Here is an 8,225-nt window from a genome sequence, read left to right as displayed (position 1 = left end):
GACGGTTAAATATAAATTTAAGGTTTATGAATTATAGTGTTGGATTTCGAAGCTGACCCTTCATGAAAGTTGTAAAGTTTGTCACTATGAGTGATTGTATATTTTCTTTTACATTTTTTACACTTCTACAATAATTATTATTAATTTTTCCCTCAAATAAAAAACATTATTCATGAAGGTTTGGAGGATTTTAAAAATTTAAACGATAATGTAAGTGTAACCATTATCTACTCGTTGAGGAATAGTGATGAATCACGAGTGTTTATATATTCTTTCACATTTTTTCATACTTGTATGTATGTTTTCTTAGTTTTTGCCTATACAAATACTATATTAGTTTATTTTAATTTTGGAAGTAAAATTTATCCTAGTAATGATAATAAGGAACTCTCATAATAAAAATAAATAATGACTAAAACTTTTTTTTTAAAACTTATATAGAATAATAATACAAAACTATACATTTAATATAGAATATATTGTACATATTAATATGGCTATTGTATTTTATAATAAATCTTTTAGTAATTAAACTTTAAAATTATCAAAATTAATTTTTTCTTAACGGGTCGAAACGGGTTACCCAAGTGTAACCCGCGTGTATACCCGTTAAAAACCCATTATTAATGGATTCTTAACGGGTCACCCGATAATGATCCAATAAGTTATCGTATTGACCCGAAATCCGTTATTTTCGTGTCGTGTCAGAAACTGCCGGGTCTAGTTTCTGTCGTCGCGCATTTTCATTCTTGTGCAATAAAAATTTTTTTCTTGTCATGCATAAGTTTGTGCACCAATACCCGCCATGAAAGGACTGAGCCATAACAGATGAGAAGCTATACAACTCAACTCCAATATAATGATTCTGATATAGCTAGCTCGTTTAGGTATTTGAATATTTCCCAACTGTTCCAGTCCCTTGCACGACGATTTCTGCATGACGAACTTTTTGTCGCATAAATTCCAATGCGACGCTATGCTGCTTTATGCGACGAATTGCCCTTCATCGCAAAAAGTGTTAAATGTAGTAGTGCAGGGTTACTGCGGTTTCAAAAACTTTCTTCCTCGCCCTGTAGTTAAATGCTCCAGCATGAACACCCACGGTTATGGGGTTCGAAGACTGGTACTGGAGAGATGATGACATTAACGATCAAGGAATGCAATTATATATAAACAAAAAAAAGTACAAGGAAGAAATGTATATATAAACAAACGAAATAAATGTAATCTGATGAATTCACCTCGCAAGAAGTTTGTTGAAAAAAGATATGAATAGACGAGAATCGTGAGAGTGCAATTCGTGGATGAAGAAGGAAGTGATTTTGTGAAGGAGGAGGAAAAAAAAAGTGGAAGAAGAAGATGAACATAGGAGATAATACTGCTTGTACGAGAGTTATGAGGAAGTAGAGATACTGTTGGCTGCTGCATTCACAAAATAGACACTAAGACATTCTGTTGGCATGCTGTTCTTTGATATTCGAGTTGTTCCTCAAAATAGACACTTGAGCGCAATGAAGAAGAAATCCTTTAACTGTTGTTCCTCAAATTTCTTCTGGTCCTTCAAAAAAATTGACAAATGTCCTTTTGTTTGCGGATCCGTTTTTCACCTGAAACAGCAATCATTTTTTGCTTCTCTCCATTTCAAAATATCCACTTCACTTAAATTTCTCCACCCCAACTTTCGTTGGCAAACTTGGCAACATAGACGCTATTTCTCTTACAACAAGTCACATAAAATAAATATTAGTAAATATTCTTTCACATTGAAATATTAAAATAGATATAACTAATGTAATAACAACAAAATACTTATCTTTTGTGGCAAATATATCGATCTATAACCATGCTTGACTAGAACAAGATTTTAGGTTGAGACGTGTAAGTTCATTGTCCGTAAGGGTGGATTTTGCCTCTTGGAGACAATGTCTTAGCGTAGTAGGTTAGGATGTTGTACTCTCTAGGTTACAAAAACTTGTGATTCTAGTAAATGTACACTCGCAATACTTGGGTCAAGTGAGCAGGTCAATTCTTTGCTTAATTGGCAGATAAGTGGTGAAAATTATAATAGCATTTGAAGATTAGGTGAGGAGAGGACGGTGAGATTCTTTTCAACAATGCGGCATTTGTAGGAAAGAAAACATTACTCTCAAGGTTGAAACAATGGAAGCTGTAAATATGACCTCAATTAGATATATATATATATATATATATATATATATATATATATATATATATATATATATATATTTGAACAAAAGATCAATTAGAACATTAGGATATCATAAAATATTGCTTTAGCAATCCCATAATGGGCGAATGTAAATGAGATAACGGCTATAAAACTGATTTTCATCTCTTTACTATGCAATAAGGAATAAGCTAATTGAATGGGGAAAACGTTAGACTATATCATTGACCAATTAATGGGTTAACCAAGATGACATCTTCAAAGTGTCTAATAAATATAAACCATAAATTTAATTTAGAATTTAGAATTTTAATTCAAACATTTAGAAGTAAGCATGTAATTATGATACAAGCAAAACCCATTGATAATAGCTTTTTATAGACGGAACCTAATAGACATTACCTAACTTACAAGGAGCAAGAAATAGGCAGCCATATCATGTACAAATATATTAAACTTGTTAGAGTAAATGTAGAAATATAGAGAATAATATGAATGATGACTTTGAGGTACGACTTGAATCGTTTCCTTAAAGTGTTATTTGCCCCTGCTTGAATGAGTTCGCTAAGGGTTCTTGGCAAATCACTTCCAGGATACAACAAAGTATGGAATATTAGATTAGCAAAACCAAATTGTATTCCCTTAGAAATAACTAGAAAGAAATTGTATGAATGTGATGGAGAGAAAAAAGAGAGCAAAGAAATTATGTAGACAATAAATTTCTGAATGATTTCTCTTCTACTAATGTTATCAATATATATTGAGAGAATTGCACCTTCTAGACATATCCTTTGGTTTTGGGTGTGTCCTCTCACCATGAGATACAACTGCAATGTTTCTAATGGATATGTCTGATACAAGAGGCCAATTACCAATGATCATGTTTGTTCGTAAAGGAATGCATATATTCAGGATGCATCATGTCTTTTCGCCAAATAGAAAAAGGTGCAGTGTTTAATTTCAAAGAGTGTGATTGTTGGGTCAATGACCCAATACCATCCTCTGTCAAACAACCGCATATATATTAAAATATTCAACAAAACTAGTGTAGAAGAAGCAACAATTAGATTTAGTACAAGCAATTAGATAATATGGAAGATGATGAAAGTCAAATTTAAAGTATTCTGAGAGTATACATATGGCTTTTTTATAATATAAATATTAATTTAGTTGAGCAAAATTTTAATCACATTGTAGACAAACTCATAGAAGATAGTGATAATTTAGACGAGAACATTATTTAGAAAAATATAAGACATGATTTAGAACAACACAAGATCTCCGATGAAGAAATGAAAATGCTAATTCTAGATATAGGAGTAGAACATATTTTAGGAGCAAAATAATACAAGAATTTATTAGAATTAAAAATTGAATGAAATCCAGCAGAAGAAAGTGGAAGATCATGAGTAAATAATAATCCATGATATAGTGCCAGAACATACCTACAATTTTTAAGACAACTAGGTGAGCAGTATACGAGCAAAGAGGAGTAGATTACATGGATGAAAATGTCATAAGACGACTTCAAATAAGTAGGATACCATACTTAAGAGGAATAGAACAAATTAATATGGTAGATAATATAGATCCACAAGACTCGGAAAAAACAATAGAGAGAATGGGAAATGGTTGTGCACATACAACATTAAAGTTAGATTTTAATCTTTCACAAAGTATGTAAGATTATTTTGAACATATTTTAGGTGGCTTAGTTTTTTATTATTTTCAAGCATGGAAAGTTTAATGTCCAGAACAACATAAGGTCGGTAAAACAAATATTAATATAGATGATTTTGTTACTTTAATTGAACAAATTTTTTTAGATCATAATTGTGGTAGCAAAAATCTATCATCTTCAATCTTGACAAATTTATACCTACAAAATAATCAACAAATTTGATCAAAGACCAAAGCCTCACGCACCCATAAGGTGAGGGGGGTTTGGCAAATGAATCTTTGATGCCTACATTAGTTCCTTCGAAAAGAGTGAGTGTTTAGGACTTGTATGCATAGCAAAAGCTTATCAAATTCTGGTGGAGAAATAGGGTATTTATAGAGAGGGTGGCTGGCCCTGTGGTTGGATTTTTGTGAGAATATTCTCAAGATATTGTGCAAATAATATCTTGGGATAATGGTGAAACTATCACTGATTAAATGTGATTGAGATTACTTACTTGAAAGAATTTGTATTCAATTGAGAATGTATTAAAGATGAGATTTCATAATTAATCATACCTTTAATGTCTTTTACTTTTCTTTGCCACGAGTATGGGAGCTTTGAGTAGTCATAGTTAGCTGCTAGAACTTCTAGGGGTGCTAAGCTGTGCGAGGGGATGTTGAGCTGCACAAGGGGACGCTTGAGAGATCTACCCATTTAATGAGGGCAATCTTATCTTTTTTGAATAAAAAGGTCCACATGTTGCCTTGTGAGTTTTGGGATTATTTGTTGTTCCACAATAATAGGTTAGATGGTAAAAGTGAATAAGAACAAATAAGAGCTATTAAGAATTTAGAACAATTGCAAATTTATGATTTACTGTACGTAGCTGATTATACTTTAGATTTCTTTAGATATTTAAGATGAACTAAAAGAATTAATACTATTAATTTATTGGATACTTATATGACAAAGATAAAATGACCAAAAGGTGAAAACAATTTGGAATGATTAGCAAAAGTATCCAAAAGGAAATTAAATTACAATAGACGTAGAATTCAACATGTATATGATATACTTAGACAAAAATATAGTCAAATAGAAGCAAAAAGACATATTAGGAAACAATTTTATATGAGTTGTAAAAATATAGATTTACCACAACAATATGGTTATCTAAAAAAAAAAGCATAAGAAAATATAGAAGAAGAAATATAAGTCATATATACCTTATAAGCAAAATAAGAGTTTTAGCATAAGACCTCCTAGAACATTTAGAAAATGTAAATATATACCCAAACACTTTAGAAAAAGAAGTGATAGACCTTGAATTAGAGAACATAAAACACCCAAAGATAAAAGTAAATGTAAGTGTTATTTTTGTGAAGAAATATGACATATTAGACCTAAGTGTCCAACATTAGGAGAACAAGCGATAGAAAAAACACATTTAATGAAGTTATTTAAATTAGATGAAGATGAAGATGAAGATATTCAATCAATATATAGTTAGATGATTTGGATGATAATAAAAGTATTTATAGTATAGAGAGTATTAATATGAAGGTTCATATTCAAATTATTCTAATAATTCAAATTATGCCTTAGAAGAGTACATTGTGCATTAATAGAAGATGTCCACGAAAAAGAAATTAAATATATTATTAGCTTGAAAATGTCATAAATATAGTAAGATAGTTGCAGATAAATATTATAATACATATTCCATATTATGTAAATCTTGTTATAATAATAAGGTTATAATAAATCCAGCATAATCACTTGAGAGTACTGAAATATTAGGAAATAATGTTCTTAGTATAGAGAAACAACAAAATAGTTCATTAATTACTTTAAATTGCGAAGTACAACTAGCAAAACATTAGAAAATACAAAAACCAACAATGATAGATACATGAAGCACAAAGAGTGGCATAAGAGAAGAATGAGTACCATCACAATATTGGCAAAAATTAGCAAAACCAGTAAAGTTACAAATTTTGATGATAGACCAACATATTTAATACATTGCATTAATAATGAGTCTATTAAAATAGAAAAATACCAATTTAATTTACTACTAACATTTATCTTACCAGTAGGCTCTTATTTATTTATTTTAGGTGTAAATGTTTTGAAAAGCTTACAATGCTTTTTGTTTATGAATCCAAATATAACATTTTTCAAGATAGGTATAAAAATAATTGACTAAAGTAATACTATAGAAGCATAAAAAACAATAAGTATAGAGGAATCTAGTAATCAAGATAATTATTATTTAGAGAATTCAAAAGAAAATGATGAGCATCATATCATAATATATAAGAATTATTATGTACTATTAGGTTCAAGAATTACTATTGGTTTGTTATATTAGCACCCCACATTAAAATGTAATATTAAATAACTTATTTACTCCACTATGTAATGACAATTTTGACCTTATTAGGTTTAAAAAAAATTAAAAAAAATTCTAAATACACCCCAAAATAAACCCCTCTCGCCTTCCATTGTTGAATGAAATCCTAACCAATGAAACTACAGACATGTTGATTGAGAAAAATTATTTTTGATTAATGGAACACGAAATCGATATACCTTCCACATGTATTGAGAGAAGGTAATTTAGAAAGATGGAGACCTAGTTCTTTCGACAAAAAAAAAAAAGAAAAAGATGGAGACCTAGTTCTTCAATATATGAATGACAACATATGTCTGGGAAAACCCACCTTATCATCCTCAAGAGAAATGTTTAGCGATTAAGAAAGGCAACATTTTCTGCGACCACCCTTGAGAAAAGGGGTAGCAACTGTAGGAATCTATTTCAATTGAATGTTAGACAGCCACACGCATGAAATTGAGTTGCATCTGTTCATATAGTATTAAATATCAATGGCTCTCAGATGATTTGAAATCATTTGGCAAACGAAACGTTCAAATGTTTAGATTCAGTCCATGAAAATTAAAAATGAGTGCTATAAGATTTGAGAAATGTGGGGTGTATGTAGAAAATATAAGATGTATATTGAGAATGTAGGGTGTGAGGGTATTATGAAGAAGTATGCGGGTGTATTAAGATAATTTTTAAGTGAAAAAACAAATGTGGGGTGTATTAAGTATGTAGAGTTTTTCAACAATTTGTGGGGTGTTAATATAATAAGCCTTACTATTTGTATGGTTGTCCATTCAACGGCCTCAATTGCATGAGCTGATAATGTGTTGGTGGGTTCAAACATTGCCTTTCAATTTCCTTGAACCTCGACCTGTAAGCCAAATGGTGAAGGAAATTGAGCTTTCTCACCTAAGGTCATCGAAACTTTCTCGGCCCAAATAGTATTTCTAGCTGAGAAAATTTTCAAAAACTACTACCCTCGATTTCATCTTATAGTCTACTAAAATATAGTCATGAATTATGGTCCCAATTTGCAAATCCCACGCCGAATTATTATGCCTCCCCCTCCCCTTGCGAGCATAATCCATTCGCTAATGTTGACTTTTTAGTCTGAGGTCATGTTTCGACATTGATTATCATTTGAAAATTCCTTTAACAAATCATCGAAAATGTTTTCTTCTAAGCCAACCACATTTTTAGTCTGGATCCAAAAAATGGGTGGCTTAGCCTTATCTTCTAGGTCGACTAACCTGTCTAATTTAGCCGAGCGAATAGTTGGTCTAACTTCTTCGGCTAAATTGAAAATTTTCTTATGCCAAATCTTGAATATGGCCGGAGCGGAAAATTGTCCTAGGATTTTTTATCCAACCATTCTTAAATGGAATAGACTTGTACCCAAGAACAAAAGGAAAGTGTTCATCATCTAACCAAGCATTAAAGCGGGCTCTATCCTCTTTTGCCCATTTTTCTTGTAGGGTACTTAGAGCTTTCATTTTCAACATGTGGCAAAGGATTTTTGTATTCTTCATGGGCATCACGAATTTTTTTGCTTCCTATATGCTCTTTTATTATCTTCACACTTTTGAATGTGTTTCACTAGTTGATTCAGACCTCCTCTAATCGGCTGAATTGTGTAGGATTGTAATCTTGATATATCATATGAACTTCGCAATTTTTAAGTACTTTGTCCCACTGGGCGTGCCAAAATGTAGATCTTAAAAATTAAAAACCTACGAGGCGTGTAAGCCAAACAACTATTGAGCTAACTACGTCCTTATTGTGAATGCGGGCGAGCCAATTCACGATCGAGATTGGTTGGGTGAGTAGAATAGATGTGGTGGTGATGTTGAATGCACTACTGACTTCTGCACTTAGCGACAGCCGAGGAAGGAAGGCTTCTCGGCCTAGGGCTCTAAAGCCTAAAGACAAGGTCACTTAATTCACTGCGAAGTTTAGGACTTTCGCACCAGGTTCGGCAACTTTTA

This window comes from Malus sylvestris, chromosome 12 (genome assembly GCF_916048215.2).
Source record: "Malus sylvestris chromosome 12, drMalSylv7.2, whole genome shotgun sequence".
NCBI classification, from domain to species: Eukaryota; Viridiplantae; Streptophyta; class Magnoliopsida; order Rosales; family Rosaceae; genus Malus; species Malus sylvestris.
The sequence above is the reverse complement of the archived record's forward strand: the minus strand, read 5'-3'. Positions refer to the sequence as shown.